This window comes from Peromyscus maniculatus, chromosome X (genome assembly GCF_049852395.1).
Source record: "Peromyscus maniculatus bairdii isolate BWxNUB_F1_BW_parent chromosome X, HU_Pman_BW_mat_3.1, whole genome shotgun sequence".
Lineage (NCBI taxonomy): Eukaryota > Metazoa > Chordata > Mammalia > Rodentia > Cricetidae > Peromyscus > Peromyscus maniculatus.
Window position 1 is genome coordinate 91,426,919 of NC_134875.1, and position 23,701 is coordinate 91,450,619.

At 43.9% G+C, this 23,701-nt stretch overlaps 1 protein-coding gene across 3 annotated transcripts in view; it reads left to right on the forward strand.

The window, feature by feature from the left end:
* The first annotated feature begins 1,306 nt into the window (after positions 1-1,306).
* Positions 1,307-23,701, forward strand: part of Zfx (zinc finger protein X-linked) — a 75,989-nt gene continuing 53,594 nt past the window's right edge. Inside the window, exon 1 of one of the 3 annotated variants that reach the window (XM_076561970.1) lies at positions 1,307-1,466. The gene's annotated coding sequence lies outside the window, so the exon portion shown is untranslated. The remainder of the gene's footprint in view (positions 1,467-23,701) is intronic. The other 2 variants (XM_076561966.1, XM_076561967.1) reach the window with 2 other exon arrangements.

Below are 23,701 nucleotides of genomic sequence, written 5' to 3' on the forward strand. Positions count from 1 at the left end.
ATTTCTTCTTAAAAAAAAAAGATTTATGTTGGGCTGTGATGGTGCACACCTTTAATTACAGCACACAAGACAGAAACAGGAGGATCTCTGTGAGTTCAAGACCAGCCTGGTCTACAAAGAGAGTTCCAGGATAGCTAGGGCTGTTATATAAAGAAACCTTGTCTCAAAAACCAAGACCAAACCAAACCAAAACAAAAGATTTATTCATTTCTATTTTATGTGTATGAGTGTTCTCCCTGCATGTATGTAAGTGCACTACATGCACGTGCCTGGAGCCCATGGAGGCCATGAGAGAGTTTCAGATTCCCAGGAACTGGAGTTGAGGGTGGTTGCCAGGTATAGTGGCACACATCTTTAATTCCAGCACTCGGGAGGCAGAAACAAGTATATCTTGGTGAGTTCTAGGCCAGCCTGCTCTACATAGTGAGTTCCAGCACAGCCAAGGATATATAGAAAGAGCCTGTCTCAAAAAAGAAGAAAGGAAGGAAGGAAAGAAGAAAGAAAGGAAGGAAGGAAGGAATGAAGGGAGAGAGGAAAGAAGGAGAGTTGTGGGCGGCTATAAGCTGCTGTGTGGGTACAGCAACTAAGCTTGGGTTCCAGGCAAGAGCAGCAAGTCCTCTTAACCTCTAAGCCATCTCTCTAGCCTTTCTAGATACTCTCATTTCTACTTTCATTTCATCTATACATACACGATTTTATGTGGGAACCTTAAATGAGAGGGAAAAAATAATATTCATACTTTTGGAGAATGGCTAAATCTACTTAATGTGATTATCTCTGATTGTACCAATTTTCCCTCAAATGGCTAATTTCATTCTTCCTTATGGCTGAGAAAAAGAAAAAAATATATATATAATATCAATTGTCCTTGTCCATTTCTGTCGTTTGAGACAGGGTCTCATGTAACCTAGGCTGGCTTCGAATTTGCTTTGCAGCTGAGCCTAGTCCTGAGCTCCGGACCCTCCTGCTTCCATCTCCCGATTTCTAGAATTACATGCAAGCCAATTTTTCAAGCTTTTTTGTTTTAATTTGTTTTTCTGGAGATTAAATTCAGGGGTCTTGAACATTATTTCTGGCTGTCCTGGAACTCCATTTGTAAACCAGGCTGGCTTCAAACTCTTAAAGATCGGCCTGCCTCTGCCTGCGTGTCGGGATTGAAAGGTATGCGCCAACATGCCTGGCTTTCCAAGTTTTTTTTTTTCTTTCTCTTTTTTTTTAAAAATTTTGTTTGTGCATTTTTGCACGTCACAAGGCTTATGTGGAGGTCAGAGGCCAACCCGGTGGAGCCAGTTTTCTTCATCCCGGATTCCAGGGATCAAACCCTGGTTTCCAGCGGGGCGTGGCTTAGAGCCTTTATCTACTCACAGCCCCTTGCTCACAAGACACTGAGGCGCTGACGGAGCTGGAAGAACGTTTCGTCTCTCCTCCGGATCGGCCTCTTCTGGCTTGCTTTTCAGAGATCTCAGGTAATTCTTTCTCTTTTCTACAGACTGTTAGACGTAGGTAAGAGCGATTATTGTGGATTTTACTCCAATCTTGGTTGACACCAGAAATCGTTGTTTCTCTCGTTGGGTCTGGGAATGGTATTTCGTTGGGTCTGGGAATGGTAAACTGCGTCTTTTCTTGCTTGTAAATTGTGCCTTGACTCTGCAAAGTGTGTTTAAAACCCCAGGTGGCGAATAACTTTCTTTTCATTTTAAAATGTCCCGCGCTCTTCCCAGTGGTTGGCTGCTAACGACCGAATTTTCATTTCTTAGCGGTAAGGCCTTTTATCTCCTGTGGGATTGTTTGCGCACTGTTTTCTGAGGCAGAGGCAAGTGGATCTCTGGGAGTTCGAGTTCGAGGCCTGCTTGGTCCGCGCAGCAAGTTCCAAGTCAGCCGGGGCCCCTGGCTCCCACGTGTTGGGATTAAAGCTGTGGGCCATCACGCGCAGCTTTGTGGTTTTAAAAGTTCTCTAAGCATCTATGTTTTCAGTTTTATTTCATTGTGTTAAACAAACAAATATGAACTTTCAAAATGGTCCGTGGAGGGCAATATCTATCACCCATGGAGAAAATCCCTTCTCTGTCTGTCTCCCCTCTCTCTCTCTCTCTCTCTCTCTCTCTCTCTCTCTCTCTCTCTCTCTCTCTCTCTCTCTCTCTCCAGACAGGGTCTGGCTATGTACTCTAGGCTGGTCTGGTACTCAGGATTCTCCCACCCCCACCTCTGGAGTGTTAAGATAGCAGAAGTGTGACAGGGAGATGGGCGCAATTACTGTTCCTTTACCCTGAGGTTGCTTTTGGACAGAGACTGCGGTTTGTGAAATTTGGGCTGTAGATCTCCAGTTTCTCCTAATTTCCTTTTTAGAGACAAAAATATAGATTTTGAAGTTTTAAAATACAGGATGTGCGCATAATCCTCAGTCCTGCCCATCTGGCCTGCTAACGCCGGCTTCTTTTATTGATTCTCGGAAAACTCTACAGCCTTCACAAAGATTCTGGATAACTGTTTCACTACTTTGCATTTCTTTATTCCTTTTCAGATATTTAAATATGTGTGGCACATGCACGCCATGTGTATTCATGTGTGTGCAGGTATGTCTCCTGTGCATGAACACGTGGAGGCTAGAGGTCAACACTGGGGACCTTCCTCTATCGATCTCCACATTATTGTTATTAGTCTTTTGAGAGAAGGTCTCAATATGTACCCTTGGTTTCTTGGAACTCATTGTGTAGACCAGGCTGGCCTGGAATTCACAGCAATCCGATCCACATGCCCCTGCCCTCTGGGTGCTGGAATTAAAGACTCCGCCACGTGGGGCTTCCATCTTAGTTTTTGAGTAGGTCTCTCACGGGACTTGGAATGTTGATTAAGCCAAAATGGCTGGCCCGCAGCAAGGCCCTGCAGACCCTCCTGTCTCCATCCAGGACAGCACTGGGGTTCCAGGTCCTGGGGATTCAAACTCAGATCCTCGGATTGTCACGCTAGTGCCATTGTCCACTGAGCCGCCTCCCCAAGCCCCCTTTTCTGATATTTAAACATATTTCATTCTGACAAAGACATTTAGGGCCGTCTCATTGGCTCATTTGCCCGCCCCTTCTTTCTTTCTTTCTTCTTCCTTCCTTCCTTCCTTCCTTCCTTCCTCCCTCCCTCCCTCCCTCCCTCCCTCCCTTCCTTCCTTCCTTACTTCCTTTCTCTTTCCCTCCCTCCCTTCTTTCCTTCTTTTAATTATCCACTCGTGGTTTTTTTTAAACATTAATTGAATTAAAATGCCAGGTTCTGTACTAGGCCTAGCAAAAGAAATCAAAGCCAACCGCTTTCCTCCAGGTTCCCTTAGGCTTCCTTCGCTGCGCATTATTAATCCCAGGTTCGTGTCCTAGAACAGAGGCTTAAGGAGCATGTGGAGCTGCGCAACAAGTCTTTGGCTTCGTTAGTCTCCGGGGGTTTTTGATTTGTTTCTGAAGTTTCTGTAAAGCTAGCCCAGCTACTTTCTATGACATCCATTACAGAAATGCTTAGCGACTGTGTGCAGGGTAGTTATAAGATATTTCACAATACTTATTGTCAAGTCTCATCCAATAGAGAAATTGTTACTGGAATTATTACTTTTGGGAAATGCTTTTTTGTCAGCCTGCGTTATTGTATAATGTTTCCTGCTAAATGATGTGCTGGAAATAGAAGAATATTTAAAATGAATCAATCAGCTTAACATTTCAAATGAATATTTTAAATTATCTAATTTTTGTTTGTTTGAGACAGGGTTTCTCTATGTAGCCTGGGCGGTCCTGAAACTCACTATGTAGACCAGGCTGGCCATGAATTCACATAGATCTGCCTGCCTTTGCCTCTTGAGTGCTGGGATTAAAGGCGTGTGCCACCATGCCTGACCCTAAAATATGTAATTTTTGAGCAGAAGTATTAAAATATAAATTATGTATTTTTCCTCTCTTTTTATATTTATTTATTCTTTGGGGAGTGGTATGGGTGTGCATGTGCCACAGCACGAGGACAACTTGCAGGAGTCAGTTCTACACATGGGTTCCGGGGATCAAACTCAGCTGATAGACTTGGCAGCAAGCATTTTTATCCACCGAACCATCTCGTCGGCCCTTAACTTTTTTCTTTTTAGTCATTTCAAAAGCAGTGAGGTGCCTTGTTTGGGGGAATAGGTACTTACTGGCAAGCAAAGGATTTGTATGATAATTTTGCCTCAATCAAATTTCTGTGAGTTGAATGTTATTCCAAAATTTATTAGAGAAACTATATATATAAAAAAAATTTTTAGCTGGGGGGGGGAGGGGCAGGGTGGGGGTAGGGGGCAGAGGGCAGGCACATGCTTTTAATCTCAGCACTTGGGAGGCAGATCTCTGAGTTCCAAGCCAGCCTGGTTTAGACAGAGAAACCTTGTCTTGAAAAATAAAAGGAAAAATATTTTAAGCCGTAATACGCTACAATAACAGGGAATATTCAATTTTTGTTAACAATTTAAGGGAATCTTAGGGCTACATTATTGCAGAGTGCTTTCCCAGACATAGATTACTGAAGTAAGCAAGATTAAGATTTAGAAATAATAAACAGTTATTTCCTTAAGGAAGGGGAAACCTTTGTTTTCATTGTTCTTGTTCGCAATTTGAGTTGTGCTCTTCCAAGGAGGCGTCTCAGTAGGCTAAAACTCTAAGAAATTAAGGGAAACACCATATGGTGAGATTGAATTAAACATTTCTGTAAGCACATGACTGAGAATAACAGGGCTAGAGAGTTGGCTCAACAGTTTAGAGTACGCATTGCTCTTGCGGCATACCCAGTCACCCTTATGGTGACTCCAGTTCCAGGGGATCTGATACCATTTTCTGACCTCCACACACCAAGCACTCAAGTGTCTGGGCATATACACAGACAAAACACTCATACACATTTAAAAAATGGAACAAACCTTAAAAAAAATTAAAAATAGAATTATAGCAGTTATCTCTTCCTGCTCAATAGTTTTACCATAACACAGAGGCTTGAGACTCATCACTTTTTCATACTTCCTGTGAGCCAGGAGTCTGAACATGGCTTTAGCCAGGATGCTGAGCTAAGGAGTGTCTGTATGGTCTGTTTCAAGGTCTCACAAATCTTAATGCATAGAGGGAGAACACGTGCTTAGCATAGCATGTGCTTGAGGCCCTGGGTTCAATGTCCAGCTCCCGCTTCCCCACAAAAAAAAAAAAAAAAAAAAAAAAAAACCAAAGAGAAAATCAGTTGAATTGGGCTGTGGTTTGTTTCCGAACACAAACAGGCACATTTAACCTCAGTTTCTTGTAGGCTGTCAGCCAGAAGCTGTCCCCAGGTCCTTGCCACATGGCCCGATTGGTAGTCAGTTTGCTTCTGTAAAGCCAACGGGGAGGAAGTCTCCCTACAAGAGGGACATACGATCATGTAATCCTTATACACATAATATAATCATGTATATGTCCAGCTGAGGCAGGAATATTGCCAGGAATATGAGGCTAGCCGAAGCTACCAAAAAAAAAAAAAAAAAAAAAAAAAAAAAAAAAGACATGGCCTGGCAAGATGACTCAGCAAGTAAAGAAATTTGATCCCAAACCTGGCGACCTGAGTTCAATTCTGGAACCTACGTGGTAGGAGAAAACCAATTCCCACAAGTTGTCCTGTGACCCTCACAAGCACATACCGTGATGTGCACACCCACAAAATACATACACACAAAAAAAAATGTAGGAAAAAAACCCCAAAAGCTGGCCGAGATGGCGCACACATAATCCTAGCCCTTAAGAGATAGAAACCCAAACCAGGGCTGGGAATGTAGCAGCTGATAGTGCTGCCGAGCATGCGGGACGGCCTGAGTTCAATCTCCAGCACCTCATAAACTGGGGCTATTGGTACACGCCTGGAATCCCAGCTCTCTGGATGTTGAAGCAGGAGGATTGAAAATTCAGGGTCATCCTCAGCTACACTGAGCTACATGAGCTCCTATCTCAAAAATAAAATAAAATAAAACAACAACAACAACAATCATGTACATCCTGTCACCTTTGCTATGTAGTACTGGCTAGATGAAAGGGACAACTCCTCTTATGTTCCAGAGGAGCAGCTCATACAGGAGCCCGACACACAGACGCAGGGAGGCAGGGATTATGGCGGCCGCTGTAGAGTTTGTCTGCCACACATATGTATGGATTTTCTGGCTTTGTCGCGAGTGTCGCTAGTGCTCAGGCTGTTGTCTTTTAACTCATTCCCCATTAGCAGAGACTCTGGTCATTTGCAGAAGTAGCCTGTTACAGATAAGGAGGAGCAAGGAAAGTACACAAAGACCCAGGGGTGTTTTTATGGTGCTAGAAATCAGTAACGTTCAAGCCAGACATGGTGGCGCATGCCTTTAATCCCGGCACTCGGGAGGCAGAGGCAGATTGCTGAGTTTGAGGCCAGGAGAGGGGGGGGGGGGAGGGGAGAGGGAGGGGGAGAGTGAGAGAGAGAGAGAGAGAGAGAGAGAGAGAAGCAGAATCAGTATTGTTCTCAAGGATGAATGGGGTCGTGTTTCATTGGACACAGTCATGACATTTATAGCATATAAAGGTTAATGTTGCCAATGAAATGAGGTAGATTGAATCTACATGAAAATCCATGACCTAATAATGATGTTCAAATTAGGGCAAGTCTGAAATTATTTGTCAGTAGCTAAAGAAGGTGTTGGGACTGGGGAGATGGCCCAATGGGAAACGGCTTGCCGAGGAAGCCTGACAAGCTGAGTTCATACACTTCAATGGAATTACTAGGATAGTGATAATTTTCATGTTCGTCATTGTATTCAGACATGATGATCAACTGCTGTATAATGAGAAACAGTGTGGTAGCACACCTTTGCAATCCTAGAACTGAGGAAACAGGCAATCGAATTAAGAGTTTGAGGCCAATGTGAGACAAAAAAAAAAAAAAAGCAAGGACTGGCCAGCTCAAACTTGTAATCCCAGTATTTGGGAGACTAAGGTATGAGGATTGCTGTGAGTTCAAGGCCAGTCTGAGCTACACAGTGAGTTAGTTCCAAAGGAGTAGGAATCAGCCTAGACAGCTGTCAGCAGATAAACGAATAAAGAAAAGGTAGCATATACACACAATGGAGATTTTTCCGTGATAACAAAGGAAATTTGCCAGGTGTGGCGGCATAGGCCTTCAATCCCAGCACTTGGGAGGCAGAGGCAAACAGATCTCTATGAATTCAAAGCCAGCCTGGTCTACATAGTGAGTTCCAGCCCAGCCAGGGCTATGTAGTGACATCTTGTCTTAAAGGGGGAAAAAAGAATATTATAGCTAAATATTATATTTTCAAGTGATGTGAAATGTGGGTAATTATTAGCATTTTTTTTAGCTCAGTGTAAAGTATAACTGTCCCATTTAGTCAGTGTTTTCTTACTTTTTCTTTGTACTAAATCAGAAAATTCTGATTCAGAGCTATACATTAAACAAACACACGAACAAAAGACAGGAAATTTTTTTGGGTCAGAAATTTCTTCTGTATGCCGGATTGAATGGGGACTCATAAGTGGAGAAGTCATTTCTTCCATTCAGGGTGGCCCCCAGACACTAAGTAGGTAAAGTTCTTATTGAAATTCCACCGTGTTGAATGTTTTACCTTAGGAGAATGAGTATTAATGTGGGCAGCATCCCCCAAAGGTATGCTATTGGGAACATTTTGGTCATTATAGTGATTAACAGGAATCTACTGACAAGGGTCTCCTAATGCGTAGTGGGCAGGAGCCAAGAATGTCACATGTTTCTGACTGCATGTGACATTCTTAAAGTTTTTTTTTTTCCTCCCACATCTTACACACTTTTCAAATACTGCCCCAACATGCATGTATTTTAAAGGTCTGCCTGTAATTATTTCTCCAGAGTCCTTGTTTTCTATTTCTAAAATTGCTTTAAAGAAAACTGGGGTGTATGTTCACAAAGCTCCGTGTTATTCTAATATGGGGGCCATAGGTCGCCTCTCTCTAGAACTCCAGTTTCAGCAAGCATAATTCAAAGTAGTTTTTGTATGACTTGAATGTACGTGGAATTTTCCAGGAATGGAACTACTATGTAAATTGAAAGGAGTGTATAGTGGCGTTTTGTTTGGAACTTTCCCAAGAATGGCTTAATGCTTTTGAAAAAAAAACCACACCAATGACATCAGTGCCATTTATGGGCTGTGCTGAATATCTTTCTCGACCCTTCCAGACCTTTCTACCCTTCTGTGTCGCAAAAAGGGACTGTGACTGACAAGATTCATTGCCCTCCAGCTTCTGGGAGGCATGGACAGATAGGAGATCTGGAAGATGGAAGGCAGTTGAGTAAGGGCTCTTGATCTGAGCATCAAGAGCCAGGCCGATCGTGCCTGGCATTTTTCCATCACAATGTGGTCATGCTGTGTCAATTTGGTTCCTAGGGTAGTTGAAAAGCACAGTCAACCATGGGCCGTGAAGAGGTAGGTGGTTTAGCTACCCCTCGCACTTGGGGCAACTAGGCTATTTCTCCTTTCCCCCACATTTATGGCTTTCTGGAAGTTCGCCATGACCAGCCAACAGAGAAAGGGTACAGACCTCCCAACCATCAAAAGATCACAGTGGCTGCCTTCTAGCCCCTGCAGGACAGTGGAGGAGGGAGCTAGTCCTAGGGGCAAAGCTTCAGCAGAGCACATCTCATCTGCTTCATGTAGAAGGGAGACAGCCTAGTCTCTCTGTGGGCATATTGTTGGGAGATGCGATCCTCCGTGAGCCGGGCTGCCCCTGTTTTCTCTTTGGATATGCCAAGAATGCAAAACCAGGAGGAGGGCTGGTGTACCTGAGGAGGTGCATTGCAAGGAGCTGCCCGGAGGGATGAGTGATGTCTCCTTTTGGGTCAAAGAGCAGGATTGCTAAAAGATGGGACTTCCTTAGGCCAGGGTTCTTTGTGCTATGAAAAGATTGCGCGCGCGCGCGCGCACACACACACACACACACACACACACAGAGCAATAGAATAAGATGATTTCTTGGTTGCTTGACTATCTTTGAATTTATTTCCAGAAAAGAGGTCTGGAACTCAGAGCTTGTGGCTTGTTTTATAAATGTATCTTTGGCCTTCAAAAGCCTGTAATTCTTTTTTGTTTGTATCACTTAATAACCTGTTTCTCTGGTAATGATATTTCATTTGTTTCCACAGTCTAAAAGCGTATGCGTTTTCTTAAATAGCCAGGTGAATTGAAAATTGATGTGACACACAAAGGTATGTGCAAATGTTTGTAGCAGTTTTATTCATTAACAAATTAAAATCAATGCCAAGTGTGGTAGCATAAGCCTATAATCCCAGTTTTAGAGAGGCTAGGGCTGGATAATCAACGCCAAGCTGGTCTACATAATGAGTTCAAAGCTAGCCTGAACTACTTACCAAGTCCATTTAAAAAAAAAAAAAAACTAACAAAATTATAAACAATCTGGATGTTCTCCAACTGGTGAACTCATAAACAGTCTGTGATACTGCATACAATGGAATTCTAGTCAGCAATTAAAAGGGAAGGCCTGTTGATTCATTTACAAATTAGGATGAATCTCTCCTTTCATAGTGGTAAAATACACATAAACTTAGATGAATTTTAGTGTTACTATGTAGCCCTAGCCGGCCTGGAACTCTGTGTAGAGCAGGCTGGCCTCCAACTCACAGAGATCTACCTGCCTCTACCTCCTGAGCGCTGAGATTGAAGGCATGAGCCACCATGTTCTGTAACATGGATAAATTTTAAATACAGTCTCTCAGGATAAGAAGCCAGACATAAAAGAGTTAAAATAACTGTAAGTTTCCTTATATACGACGTTTTGAAAAACCGAGAGACTATACTATAGAAATGTGTGTTCATTTCCTGTTGTTCCATAACCAAGTACCGCCACAGACAGAAGAGCTTTTAACAGCACAGATAGATTTTCTTGCACTTCTGGAGGATTTATTAGACTGCTTTATTAGACTTTATTAAACTTAAGGCAAGGTATTGGCAGGGACTCGTCTTTTCTAGCTCTGAGGCCATCTGCATTCCTTAGCTGAGGCCTGCCTCACGTTACAACAGCCTCTGGTATCCAGCCTCGCATCTTACTTCCGCCTTCCCCTCTCAGTCTTACTTTAAGGATTCTTGTCATGACATTTAGAGCCCGCATGGATAGATAACACCGGATGATTTCTTCTCCAGATCCTTGATAGAAATCACATCCTGTGAGGTTCTTTTGCCATATAAGGCACCACTCGCAGGTCTCTGATAGTAGAATGTGGGTATCTCTGTGGGCCATCATGCAGTCTAAAACAGGAATGAAACAGACCAATGGTTTCAGGGCCCGGGAAATAAGGAAGAGTTGAAGCCATCCATCGTGGGCTTTACTAGAATGGTGGCTGATCTGTTACAACTGTCAAAACCCAGAGAAAGGGACCACAGAAAACTAAAAAGAGCAAATGTTACCGCCTGAAATTTAAAAAACAGAACAACAACAAACCCCACCTGGTCATCAATGATTCCAGGACAGGCTGCAGAGTTCAGGGAAAGAGCAGGAAAATAATATTGCAGGAGGAGTAAGTTCAAGAGATCTGTTGTCCAACGTAGTGAGTACAATAAATAAAGAAATGTGTTTAAGAGAGGGGGCTGGAGAGCTTGCTCAGCTTCTTACAAGAAGGCCGAGAATTGCTCTCCAGCGTCGGACAAATCTGCTGTGGAGGTCCACACTTGTAGTTCTAGCACTCAAGAAATGGAGGCAGGAGGAGGAGATGTTTAAGGCCATCCTCAGTACATAGCAAGTTAGAAGCCAGCTCGGGCTACAGGAGAGCCTGGCACCTTGTCTAAAAAGAAAGACAACCGAAAGGAAGAGAAACTAAGAGAGTCGATTTTAAGCTTTCTCATCGTAAAAAATGCAGTGGGTTAAATAATCAAGTAAGAGTGAAAGCATGCATTTATACTGTCACCAACCAAACTTTTATTTTTCACCTTCAAAGAAAATATGATTGAGGGAGAAGAAGACTTAGAAATTAGTGAGATAAGGAAATTGGTAGATAAATGCCTCCATGAAACATCCATTTAACTGGTGAAAATTGTTTTGGAGTATGACTGAGAGTTAGAGGCAAGCCTGAGCTACATAGTGAAACCTCGTCTGTCTCAGCACACACGCACACACACACACACACACACACACACACACACACACACACACACACACACTAACAGTTGTCAAGTGTGGTAGCACATGGTTGTAATCTTTGTGCCAGAGAAGTTGAGGCATGAGGATATTAAATTCAAAGATTTGAGACCACCCTGTCTCAAAAAAAGAGAAAGAAGCTTTGCAGGTAGCATGTTCATTCAGGAGATAGAGGCAGGAGGATCATGAATTTGAGGCAACTTTGGGTTATATATCAAGACCCTGTCTCAAAAAATAAAATAAAAAAAAAAAAGACGGAGCGGGGGGGAGACCCAATCATTTTATGTCTCTGAATTGTTTTTTAAATATGGCGAGAAAAATGGAGAGACACTGAAGAACATTTATTAAACCTTTGTATGAAAAATGGGAACCTGTGGCATTTGGGCCCCAAACTCCTTCCAACCCCCTTACCTACTCTTTGTGATGGAAGCTTTATTCTGGGAATACAGGTCCAAAACATAGAGGCTCTGTTTCTTCCTTAAAAAATCAAGATAACTTTAGCATTAATAAAAAATTGAAGCGGATCGAAATAATCGGGTAGGTTTGAATGCATGAATTAATAATATTCCTGGGACCGGGTGGTGGTTTCATCCTAAGGAAGGACAGGCCATCAGCATCTTTCAGCCTCCTCAGTACCATACTACAGAAGCTGAATTCCAGGCAACTAGAAAGCAGAGGATGGGAGGTCATTTCCTTCCCCCTCAACCTTTGGACAGAAGTCCTACTGTGTGCACCGTGTGCGTGGCAGACAGTGGTCCTCAGCCCTGACCATTCCCATTCTAGCCCGCTCACAGGGTGGCAGTTCCACACCAGGAGGGGCAAGACGAGTCAGGAAGACCAGGGCCTGATACCCCTCTCAAGGTCCATCTTATAAAGCAAATGTGTCCCTCTGGAAGAGGCAGGCTACTATTTCTCTGCCCCCCCTCCCAGTTCAAGCGTAGTGATACAGAGATCTTGCCCAAGAGGAGAGAGAAAGCCCAAGTGAACAAAAAGCTTTCCTACCCTGTCTTCGAGGACTGTTTTGAAACAGAGCCCGGACAGTTCATGCTTGGGACATTAGGGGAAAAACGGCCATCTTGGCGGTGAGCAGTTAAGAGGGCCACGAGCTCCACTGGGTTTGTAGTACCAAGTGAAATGACAGACCTTCTAGAAGGTTAAAAGACATAAAAGGTTAAAAGGAGAGGCAGCTAAGAAGAACTCTCCTGGGGTAGGAACAAACTTCAAAGTTGGCCCTGAAAAGGAGACTGATCGGACTGGGGCACAATTTCTGCTTCATGAGGTATCAAAAATAGAGGCATCAGCTACAAATTAGTGGAGCCCCCCCCCCCCCCAGCTGGTAGAACAGCTAGATGAGGTCCGAGAGAACGTAGCTGTAATCCTGGTGCTTCTGGAGACTGGGATGTGTGTCCAGGGTGGTAGCCTCTGAGAGAGACATCAAAAGACTCTGCACTGTGCAGGAATCGCAGACTCACTGAACTGGACCAGTCAAGTGACTTAACAACTGGCCCTGGGAGGGAGGGGAGGGGAGAGTCAGCATCCAGATTGGCTCCACTATCTCTAAAGCATCCAGTCGTCAACAACAAAGCCCAAGACTGGCAAACAAAACAAAACAGACCGGGACCCCCCATATGGGGAAACAAACAGGCGCTTGAGATTACCTCTGTGGTCAGCTTAGTCTGTTGTTTTCTTTCTTCTAATGAAACACCAGAAAGTAGATCATTTACAAAGAGCAAAAGGTTGTTTGGCTCCTAGTTCTAGAAGGTGGGAAGTTGAAGACCATGAAGCTAGCATCCGGTGAGGACCTTCCTGCTGTAAATCCCATGGTGGAGAGCCTCACTTGATAAGATATAAATAGGTGTCAGCTCAGGCCATTCAAACCCTTCTAATGGGAGCCCTACCCTGATGACTTTGCCTAGCGCTGATTTACCTCCAGATGCCATCAGCATGCATCTGGGCACTACATTTCCAGGGCAGGAGCACATTGGCAAGGCAGACCCCTCAGAAGCAGTGTTTTTCTGCTGCCTTACAGGGTGCTTTCCCCTTGCAATAAAAAATTGTTAGCAAATGTCGTCGCTGCATGTGGGCAGTCAGGTCTCCCTGGAGTGCCCAGTCTCTCATTCTGGAGATACCATCTTCTGAAGCTCAGGGCCCTCTTCTTTGTAAACTGCCATTGTCATTCCCGCTCTCAGCTGGAACAGTGAGTGCCCCTATCTAGGCTGGTGCCGGCTCTGCGTTCTCCCTATCGCTCATCTCTTTCATAATCGTCTCTACCGCTGAGGGCTGCAGGCCCTCCCGGCTTGGCCTTGGGCAAAAGTATTAATAATAGGGTGGTGGACTCATTATGCTGGGCCCAGCATTCCTGGGTCTCTGAGGCACCAGGGAGGAAGGTAAGTCCCCCCCAGGCCACCTGAGGGAAGGGGTTCTGGCCTTTTCCTGGCCTTCATTGTCTCTGTAGCAGCAGCTGCTGGCAGGTAAGTGCAATGTGTGACTCACCAGTGACAAGGCTCCATGCTTGGTGGGGTGGGAGAGAAGTCAAGCTCGGCAGGATCCCAGAATCCCCTGCTGCTCAGAGCAGCAGCAATCTGGGGCCTCTCTGTGAGAGCTGGCTACAAGGACAGGCGCCCCCTCAGGCCCAGACCTGGACCCTCTGTGTTCCAAGAAGCATGTTTACAGCGGCCCGTGACTGTGTGAGCATCGAAGTGTGCCATGATCTGCTCCAGAGCTCAGGCTCCGCTTGACTTTCTGTTCCTAATCCCTGTTTTTCTACCCAGCCAGTTATCTCATGGTAAAATCTCCAAGTGCCTCCCTCGGCAGACCTGATCATGGACTGCTCTCTCCCTTGATTTTCATGTGAAATTCCCCCTCACATAGCGGCACTATTAAAAACTGCTCAGTTGCCAGGAGTCTTGTACGCACAATTCAGACTTGATTGAAATTGTAATTTTGCTCTGTCAGACTCCTGCTGCGTCCTTGGCTTTGCCTCACCTTGGCCAGAATTACCAAACTTTCCACAGTTCTGCCAGCTGCTGCTTCCTGTTTTGTTCTCAATTTGAGGGTGTTTATTTCTTTTGCTTGATGTCTGTATGCTAAAAGAAATAAATAAGCAGAAAACATTTGTGGTTCATTCAAGACCGGGGCACCATCCAAATTTGTTCCATATGATATTCTCTGACTAAGAATTCTTGTCTTGTAATTAGTGACTTTTTTTTTGCCTCAAAGTGTAATGTTAAATTATCACTTATTGTAGCTTTTTTTTTTTTTTGACCTGCTATATGTAGCCTTAGCTGCCCTGGAACGCTTTATGTATGTAGACCAGGCTAGCCTCCCACTCACAGAGATCCATCATCTACTTGCCTCTGCTTCTGGGATGAAAGGCATGTGCCATCACGCCTGGCTTTACGTGCTGGGCTTTATTTTAGCATTTTTATTGACTATATCTGGTGTGGGAATGGAGGAGTCTTTTTTTAAAACCTGGCTTAATTTTCAAGACCCGATCGGGCTAAAGTTGTTAACTGGAGGGCTGTTATGTAAGTTAGTTAAATATTATGCTATGTTATGCACACTGTAAAGCGGTGCTACAACCTTGCGTGGTTCCTGTAGTGCTGCCAGTCAGTGGATTCCTTGTTACTAGCCTGGGACAAGATAAAAGCCGAGAGTGAGGGGATGGGCTTTAAAACTTACTTGTTTGTGAGACAAAGTTATCACTGTATGTCCCCACTGACCGCAAACTCAGATTCCTTTGGAATGGTATTATATTCATGTGCCACCTGGCCCAACACCGTTTTATAGCATGTGATGAATATTTTATACTGCCATCTCTAATGGTAAAATTATGGCCCGATTTTTTTAAATGTCATTTGAAAATATTACCTCCCAGGGCTGGAGAGATGGCTCAGTGGTTAAGAGCACTGGCTGCTCTTCCAGAGGACTGGGGTTCAATTCCCAGCACCACACACGCAGCTCACAGCTGTCTGTAACTCCTGTTCCAGGCAATCTGACACCCTCACACAGACATACATGCAGGCAAAACACCAATGCACATAAAATAAAAAATAAATGAATCATTAAAAATACTTTATAAAAATAAAATATTACCCCTCAAGGATTTAAACCAATGAAAAGTAAATAAGAAAAAAGTAGATTTGTATTCTGGTCAAAAAATAATTTAATGCCAGGCGGTGGTGGTGCACGCCTTTAATCCCAGCACTCAGGAGGCAGAGGCAGGCAGATTTCTGTGAGTTCGCGCCCAGCCTGGTCTACAGAGTGAGTTCCAGGACAGGCTCCAAAGCTACACAGAGAAATTTTGTCTAGAAAACAACAACAACAAATTTTATCTTGAGGCTGGAGAAATGGCTCAGCAGTTAAGAGCACTTATTGCTCTTGTGGGGGACCTAACTTCAGTTCTCAATACCCACATGGGGCTCACAAGCATCCATACCCTATTTCTGACCTCCACAGGCACCAGACACATGTGTACATACACACATTCAGGCAAAAGACCCATACATGCACAAATGAAACAAATATTTTTAAATTACCTTAAACGATAATTTTTCTAATAGCTTATTTTTATTCTATTTTATACAAGTAGTATGTAGTAGATTAGGGGTTTTTGTTTTTTGAGACATGCTGACCTAGAACTTAATGCAATCCTTCTGCCTCAGCCTTCTGCCTGTTGGGATTATAGGCATGAGATATCAGTTCCAGTTTAGATTGGAATGTATCTATATATCAATCAATCATCTATCTTTGAGACAAGATGTGTTAGTCACTGTTGCATTGCTGTGATGAGACTAAGAATTCAAATATAGGAGCCTATGAGGGCCATTCTTATTCAAATCACCACATTCCACTCCCTGGCTCTTACAGGCTTCTAGCTATATCTTTTTTTCTTTTTGTAGCTATATCTTAATGCAAAAATGTATTTAGTCCAACTTCAAAAGTCCCCAAAGTCTATAACAGTCTCAATAATGTTTAAAAGTTCAAAGTCTCTACTGAGACTCAAGGCAATCTCGATACAGTATGTAAAATGAAAATCAAAAGCAGATCACATCCTTCCAACATATAATGGCACAAGACATACATTACCATTCCAAAACAGAGGGAAGGGAGCACAGTCAGAAAATACTGGATCAAAGCAAGGCCAAAACCAGCTGTGCAAACTCCAAATTCTCCATCTCCTTGTCTGATGTCAAAGCGCTCTTCAGATCTCCAACTCCTTTCAGCTTTGTTGACTGCAACACACTTCTCTCTCTTGGGCTGGTTCCACTCCCTGTTGGCAGCTCTCCTCGGCTGGTTTCCCACGGCTCTGGCATCTCCAACATCATGGACCCTCCAAGGCAATCCAGGCTTCACCTTCACAGCTTCATGCATGGCCTCTCTGGGCTTCCATACAGGGACACACCTGACACACACCTGGCCTCACACACCTGACCAAACCTTTCAAGTTCTGCTGCCTGCTGGGGCTGGAACTTGTCCCTCTAGCTCAATTACATCTTCACCAGCTTTCTGGTTTTGATGGTTTCCTTCACTGCTTAAACTTTCCTTAAGCTCCTTTACACAAGGAATGAAGGGAATTTAATATAATGTAATAAAAGGGATGTCCTTAGCTGGGGGGTGGTCTTGACCTGAGGTCCCACTTTATTCCATTTAGCATCAGGATTTCCATTAAACATTTTTATCTCCTTAAGCACTGGACCTATTAGTTCCATTACAGTTCCTGGTAATTTTTTCTCCTCAAACTGTACATTTTGTGTTTCTTTTTGTCTGGCTCACTCCTTTTCATCGTAGAGCTGTTTAAGAGTGATCGATCACTAATAACCACGTGACACAGCCAATGCTAACCTGTCTTGAAATTTCCTCTGCCAATAATATTAGTCCAAAACTCTTCAATTTAGCTTCAGGGAGATTTTTGGGACAAGGGCAGAAAGGAGCCACATTTTCTGCCAGATTACAAGAATGGTCCCTAGGCCACTTACTAATAATACTCTTCCCTTCTGAAATCTCTTGAGCTGGGTCATCATAATCTACGTTGCTCTCAGCACCACTGTCTTTTATGCTCCTTCTAAGATGGCTCCTTAACGCATTCAGCTGCTTTCCTAATACAAAGTCCCAACATTCACATTCCACCAACAAGCAGCATGGTCAGGCCTGTCACAGCAACACCCTGCTCCCTGGTCCAACTTCTGTCTCAGCCAGTGTTCTATTGCTGTGAAGAGAGAAACCATGACCAGAGCAACTTTTATAAAAGAAAGCATTTGATTGGGGACTTGCTTATAGTTTCAGAGGTTTAGTCCGTTATTATCATGGCAGGAAGCATGGCAGCATGCAGGCAGACGTGGAGCTGGAGAAGTAGTTGAGAGCTACATCCTGATCTTCAGAGGGAGAGAGAGAGAGAGAGAGAGAGAGAGAGAGAGAGAGAGAGAGAGAGAGAGAGAGAGAGATTTTCGTGATAGGTTTTCTCTGTGTAGTTTTGGAGCCTGTCCTGGAACTCACTCTGTAGACCAGGCTGGCCTCTAAATCACAGAGATCCACCTGCCTCTGCCTCTTGAGTGCTGGGATTAAAGGTGTGCGCCACCATCACCCAGCAAGCATGGGCTTTTAGAACCTCAAAGCCCACAGTGACATACTTCCTCCAACAAGTTCATATCTCCTAATCCTTATCCTTTCAAACAGTTCCACTCCTGATGACTAAGCATTCAAATATATGATACTATAGGAGCCATTCTCTCTTTTTTTTTTTTTTTTTCGAGACAGGGTTTCTCTGTGTGGCATTGCACCTTTCCTGGAACTCACTCGGTAGCCCAGGCTGGCCTCGAACTCATAGAGATCCACTTGGCTCTGCTTTGTAGGGACATTTGAAAACACTTCTAAATAATGACTAGGTTTAAAAAAAAGTTCAGTCCTGGGACCGACATAGAAAGAAGGAGAGTCAACTCCTGCAAACAAGTTGTTCTCTGGACTTGCCCATGTGTGCTATGGTGTGCGTGAGTCTCTCTCTCTCTCTCTCTCTCTCTCTCTCTCTCTCTCTCTCTCTCTCTCTCTCTCTCTCTCTCTGTGTGTGTGTGTGTCCCTCTTTCTTTCTCTGTCTCTCCTGCCTCTCTTTCTCACCTACACACACCCCAGATAACACACAGACACACCCCCCACAGTTAATTAAAACAAGAAAAACCTATGAAATGTTTAGCACTCAAAAGCAATGAAATAATCTGTCGAAGCCTGAGCGATACAGGTAGTGGTACTGAGAAAGAAGTTACAGTTTTACATATGTATTTTAAAGAAGAGAAAGTGTAAGGAGTCTTTTTCTGTCCCACCAGCCAGCTCCCAAGTCATGAGACAGAGGCTTCTTATTAATTATGAAAACTTGGCCCATAGTTTAGGCTTGTTCCTAACTAGTAACTTAAGTTAACTCATTCCTAGTAATCTAGTCCTGACATGTGGCTTTACCTCTCTTCTGTGTTGCATCTCCTGGTTCCTCTCCTTGTCTCCTGGCTTCTCCTCATGAGCCTAGAGTCTTCCTCCTACTTCCTCTCTCTCCCTGGAAATGCTGCCTATCCCTCCTGCCTAGCTATTGGCCATTCAGCTTTTTATTACACCAATCACAGCACTAGACCTTCCCACAGGGTACAAATATCCCACAACAAGAAAGCATTTAGAGCATGTGAGCTAACTGTTCACAACAAGAAGATGAAAGGTAAGGCTGAGTACTTTTTTTCAAAGAGCCCCCAAAACGCAGACATTTAATACTCTTTAACTATATTTCCATCCCACAAAGTAATCCCGTGGTGGTGGTGGAAGGTCCAGGGTTGGCAGGAATCCATAGCAAACTAACTCAACAGGAACCTCTTATCTGCATATCCCAAGTAGTATTGTCAGGCTGCTGTCATGTCCAAGCCATCAGGCCATGGCGCAGAGCCCAAGAGAGTGCAGACATCATGTTTGAAAGGGTCCTGAAGAGGCACTTGACCCGTCGCCGTCGTCCCCAGTTCTGTCGCTAAGAACTTGGTCATCTGGTAAGCTGAGTGCCTGCCTTCTCTTTGCCTCTCACCCACACAGGCCTCTGAGTGGAGGCAGGGATCGAATCTTGAAGTTGTGCTTTAGCTAGAGAGCAGGGGGTTGGAGAAGGCAGCAGATCAATATGTTTCCAAACAACACACGACAGCCCTTGCCTTCCATCTCTTCCTCAGGCAGCATTGGGCTCTGAGGGGGAGGGGAGGACAGAGGCGGCCAGGGAATCTCTGCAGACCTTTGTCCTGGCCCTCTCTGGCCAGGCACTTAAACACACTTCAGAGATTTGCACTGACCATGCCTCCCTCTCTTGTTATCAGCCGGTGTGCTCTCCCCTCACCCTGTGAATGTCTGGCTTCAGGCACTTGAAAGGAAAGGCTGAGCCTACTTCCGTTCTGCCAGCATCAACCCTGTCCTCCTCACAGGACATCTGGGTTGGGGGAAACGGGTGGGGGGGTGGGGGGGTGGAGGGGTGAGGGTAGGGGGGGAGATAATGCAAAACAAGCCAACAATTAACAGCACATACTTTCTAAGCTACTAATAACATGTACGTGCAGATTCCTTTTTATAATATTGAGTACAAATGTTTCTTTAGAATACAGAATACAGCAGTGCTCCGTCCCTCCTTCCTGTACTATATTAATGTGGTGACAGCTAGTGGCAAAGGGGACCAGGAAGTGTATATTTTAGTTGCAAAGCCCTGTGTCTAATTAAAATTCTCTTATTATGAAGGAAAGGGAGAAATACACTGGGGAATAAATCAGACAGAACTGAATAAAAACAGGATGTTGGGACTAGAGCGAGGGCTCAGTGATTAAGAGGACCCAGGGTCAAACCCAGCACCCACATGGGAGCTCATAACTACCTGTAACTGCAGTCCCATGGGATCAGACACCCTCTTCTGGATTCCTTGAGCTCTAGACACGCACACGCACACGGGGCAGAGACATACCTGCAGGCGAAACACCCATACACATAAAATAAAATACAAAGGGGGGGATTAAGTCATAGCTTTCTTCTCTTCCTCACCTGCAGGGTATTTACAACACAAAGGTCATAAAGACGGTTCAAACCTATTTCCTCAAGGCTTCTTTTTCTCATGAAAGTGATGTATTTGAGCTCCCAAATCATGTGAGCAAAGGGGCAAATTAAGAGTAGACTGAGGACACGGTGTGTGTGAGGGTGCTGATCTTTCGGAAGCATCTACATGAAAAAGATGGAACCCTTGCCCGCGCTCAACTTTCTCCACTTTCCCAGCCCCAGTTTTTATGAAGCATATATTAAAGAAAAGAATAGGTAGGTAATGGAAAAACTAAGTAAGCAGTTCAAGTTTGTTCTTTTTTGATTTTTGAAACATGGTCTCATATAGCCCAGGCTGTCTTCAAAGTTACTATATAGTTTACAATGATCTAGAGCTCCTGATCCCCCTGCCTCCACCTTCTGAATGCTGGGATTATAGGCATGCACCACCATGCCTGGCTCGGGAAATGTAAACGTTCTTTCTAAGTGGTCTATAAATTCAATGTAGTTTAAAAAATGCCATCAAAGTCAAGGGTGGTGGTGCACACCTGTAATCCCAGTGAACAGAGATGATACTATAATTAAACCTGCATCATCAGTGAAAGTACATTAGGGCCTTGAGGGCACCTAAGATCACTGAAAGCATTTGGTAATCAAGCTTTAGGTGATTAAGCACCAGGCAGTTTGCACTTAAGGCCTATCTTGCTGTGATACTTTTGATCATTGTTTTAGTGTTAGGGATGATACAGCCCTGGGCAAAAGGAATAACAAAGATCAGGTGTTTGCCCTTGGGCATGTCAATAAGGAGACCATGGAGCAGAAGAGAAATATTCTTGAAAGTCTGGTGGGCCCCTGCAAGCTGGCATTTCTAGCACTTAAGAGGATGAGGAAGGAGGATCATGAATTTGATGACAGCCTGGGCAAAATTCAGGACAAAAATACTGAGACCCTGTCTGTCTCAACAAACCAAACCAATCTAAAATACAAGCCCTTACAGACCATCAGGATGGATTGTAAGATTTGATGAGGTATTTTAGTTTATGTCTATAGGTGTTCGTAGGTCTGTGCACCATGGGCATGCACCATGGGGACATAGAGGCCAGAAGAAGGTGTAATATCACCCTGGAACTAGAGTACAAGGTGGTTGTGAGTCTCCATGTAGGTGCTGGGAACTGAACCCAGGCCTTCTGGGAAAAGCAGCCAGTGCTCTTCACCAGTGAGCCATCTCCCCAGATCCTTGCTGAGCTCTTTTTAAATTTGACATAGAAGTTTCTAAATGATCCAAGACAATCCTGGAAAATGACAGTCAGATAGAGGTGGAGAGGGACTTGATGGAACAGAATAAAGACATGAGTTATACAGTTAGAGCAGTTGACACAAGGTGGTTTTCATGGAGGAATGGATGAGCAGGTTACTGTATAAGAAGAGTGAACATAGATAATGTATTATAGAACTAAGGACATGGTAGAATCCCTGCTTAGTTTGCATAAGGCTCAAGGGTCAATCCTTGGAACAGACAACTCCAGCAACAACAAGTATATGGTACAGTTGGTGCTACAAATCAGTAGAGAAAGGGTCTACTGTTTAGTGATTGTTATAGAATTGATTTTATACTTAGAAAAAGCAGAAATGGAATCCTTATTTTATACCATACACAATAATAGATTTAGGATACTTTTATATCTTTTTATACTACAACTATTCATTTATTGTGTATCCATGCATGCACTATCATACATGGCATGTTGTTGGTCACAGGATACCATGAGGAAGTTGCTTCTTTCCTTCTAGCACATGGGGTCTGGGGATTGAATTCAGGTTGTCAGGCTTGGTGGAAAGTTCTTTAGCCTGATGAACCATCTTATTGAGCCAATATAAAAAAGTTTCTTTCTTTCTTTGCTTTGCTTTTTGCTTTTTGAGACAGGGTCTTGCTATTGTAGGCCAGGCTGTCCTTGATCTCTCTGCCATTCTCCTGCCTCAGCTTCTTAAGTGCTAGGATTACAGACATGCACCACTGTGCCTGACTTCAAAATGTAATTTAGGGGCTGGAGAGATGGTTCCGTGATTAAGAGCACTGGCTGAGAACCTGGGTTCAATTCCCAGTGCCCACATGGCAGCTCACACCTGTCTGTAACTCCAGTTCCAGGGCTTCTGACACCTTCACACAAAAATGTACATGCAGGCAAAACACCAATGAATATGAAATAAAATAAATTTTAAAATGTAAATTTATTAGGAGGAACATCAAGAGTCAATCCTTATGATCTTGGGCAAGATTTATTAGGGAAGACACAAAAGCACAGGCTATAAAAAAATTAGAGAATTGATTATGTAATATGTATACTCTGCTATGATGCTATGCTTCACCTTAAGCCCAAAGCAATATGAATATTTTGCCTGCCTGTATATATATGTACCACTTGCATGCCTGGTATCCAAGGAAGTCAGAAGAAGACATCAGATCCCCTGGATCTGGAGCCATGGATGGTTGTGAGCCATCATGTGGGTGTTCAGACTAGAACTTGGGCTCTCTGTAAGAGCAACAAATGTGTGCCAGGAGATGGTGGTGCACACCTTTAATCCCAGCAGTCGGGAGGCAGAAGCAGGCAGATCTGTGGGGTCGAGGCCATCCTGGTCTACAAAGCAAGTTCCAGGATAGCCAGGGCTACACAGAGAAACCCTGACTCAAAAAAACCAAAAAAACAAACAAACAAAAGGAAAAGAAAGAGAAAGAGGAAAAAGAGCAACAAATGTTATAAATCATTGAGTCTCCAGGGGCCTCTGTTTAAACTGAAGATTCTGTGCCCATACCTCATACCTACTGTGCTAGTGTTCTCTAGAGGTACAAAGCCAGTAATACGTGCGTAGATAGGCAAGAGGAGATTTGTCAGGGGACTTTGTCTGTGTAATTATGGGGGACAAGAAGCTGCTCGATTTGCCATCTGGAAGACAGAGACCAAGCAAAGTGGCTGCTGAGATTCAGCCTTGAGTCCAGACGCCTGAGAATCAGGAGCTTTGGTGTCTGAGGGCAGAAGGTGGGTATCAAAGCTCAAGAAGCAAGAGCACATGCCTATAATCCAACCTCTAATGAGGTAGATGCTGGAGGAGCAGGAGTTTAAGGCTAGCCTTGGGTACATATTGAGTTCCAGGCCAGCCTGGGCTACATGAGACCCTGTTTCAAAATCACACTAAACCAAAACAACAAAAAGAAGCAAGAGAGATCATTCACCTTTCCTCTTACTTTTCATTTTATTTGGGCCTCAAAGGGTTGGGCCTGTTTACCTTGGAGAACTCCATCTATTTGACTCAGTTTACTCGTCCAAATGGATATCTCTTGGTTACATTTTTGTTTTGTTTTGTTTTGTTTTGTTTGACGTAGGGACTCAGGTATTCCAGGCTGGCTTTGAATCTACTGTATAGCCAAAGATGACCTTGAAGCTCTGATCCCTCTGCTTCTACCTCCTATGTGCTCCAAATGTGAATTTCTTTTCTTTTCCTCCTTTCTT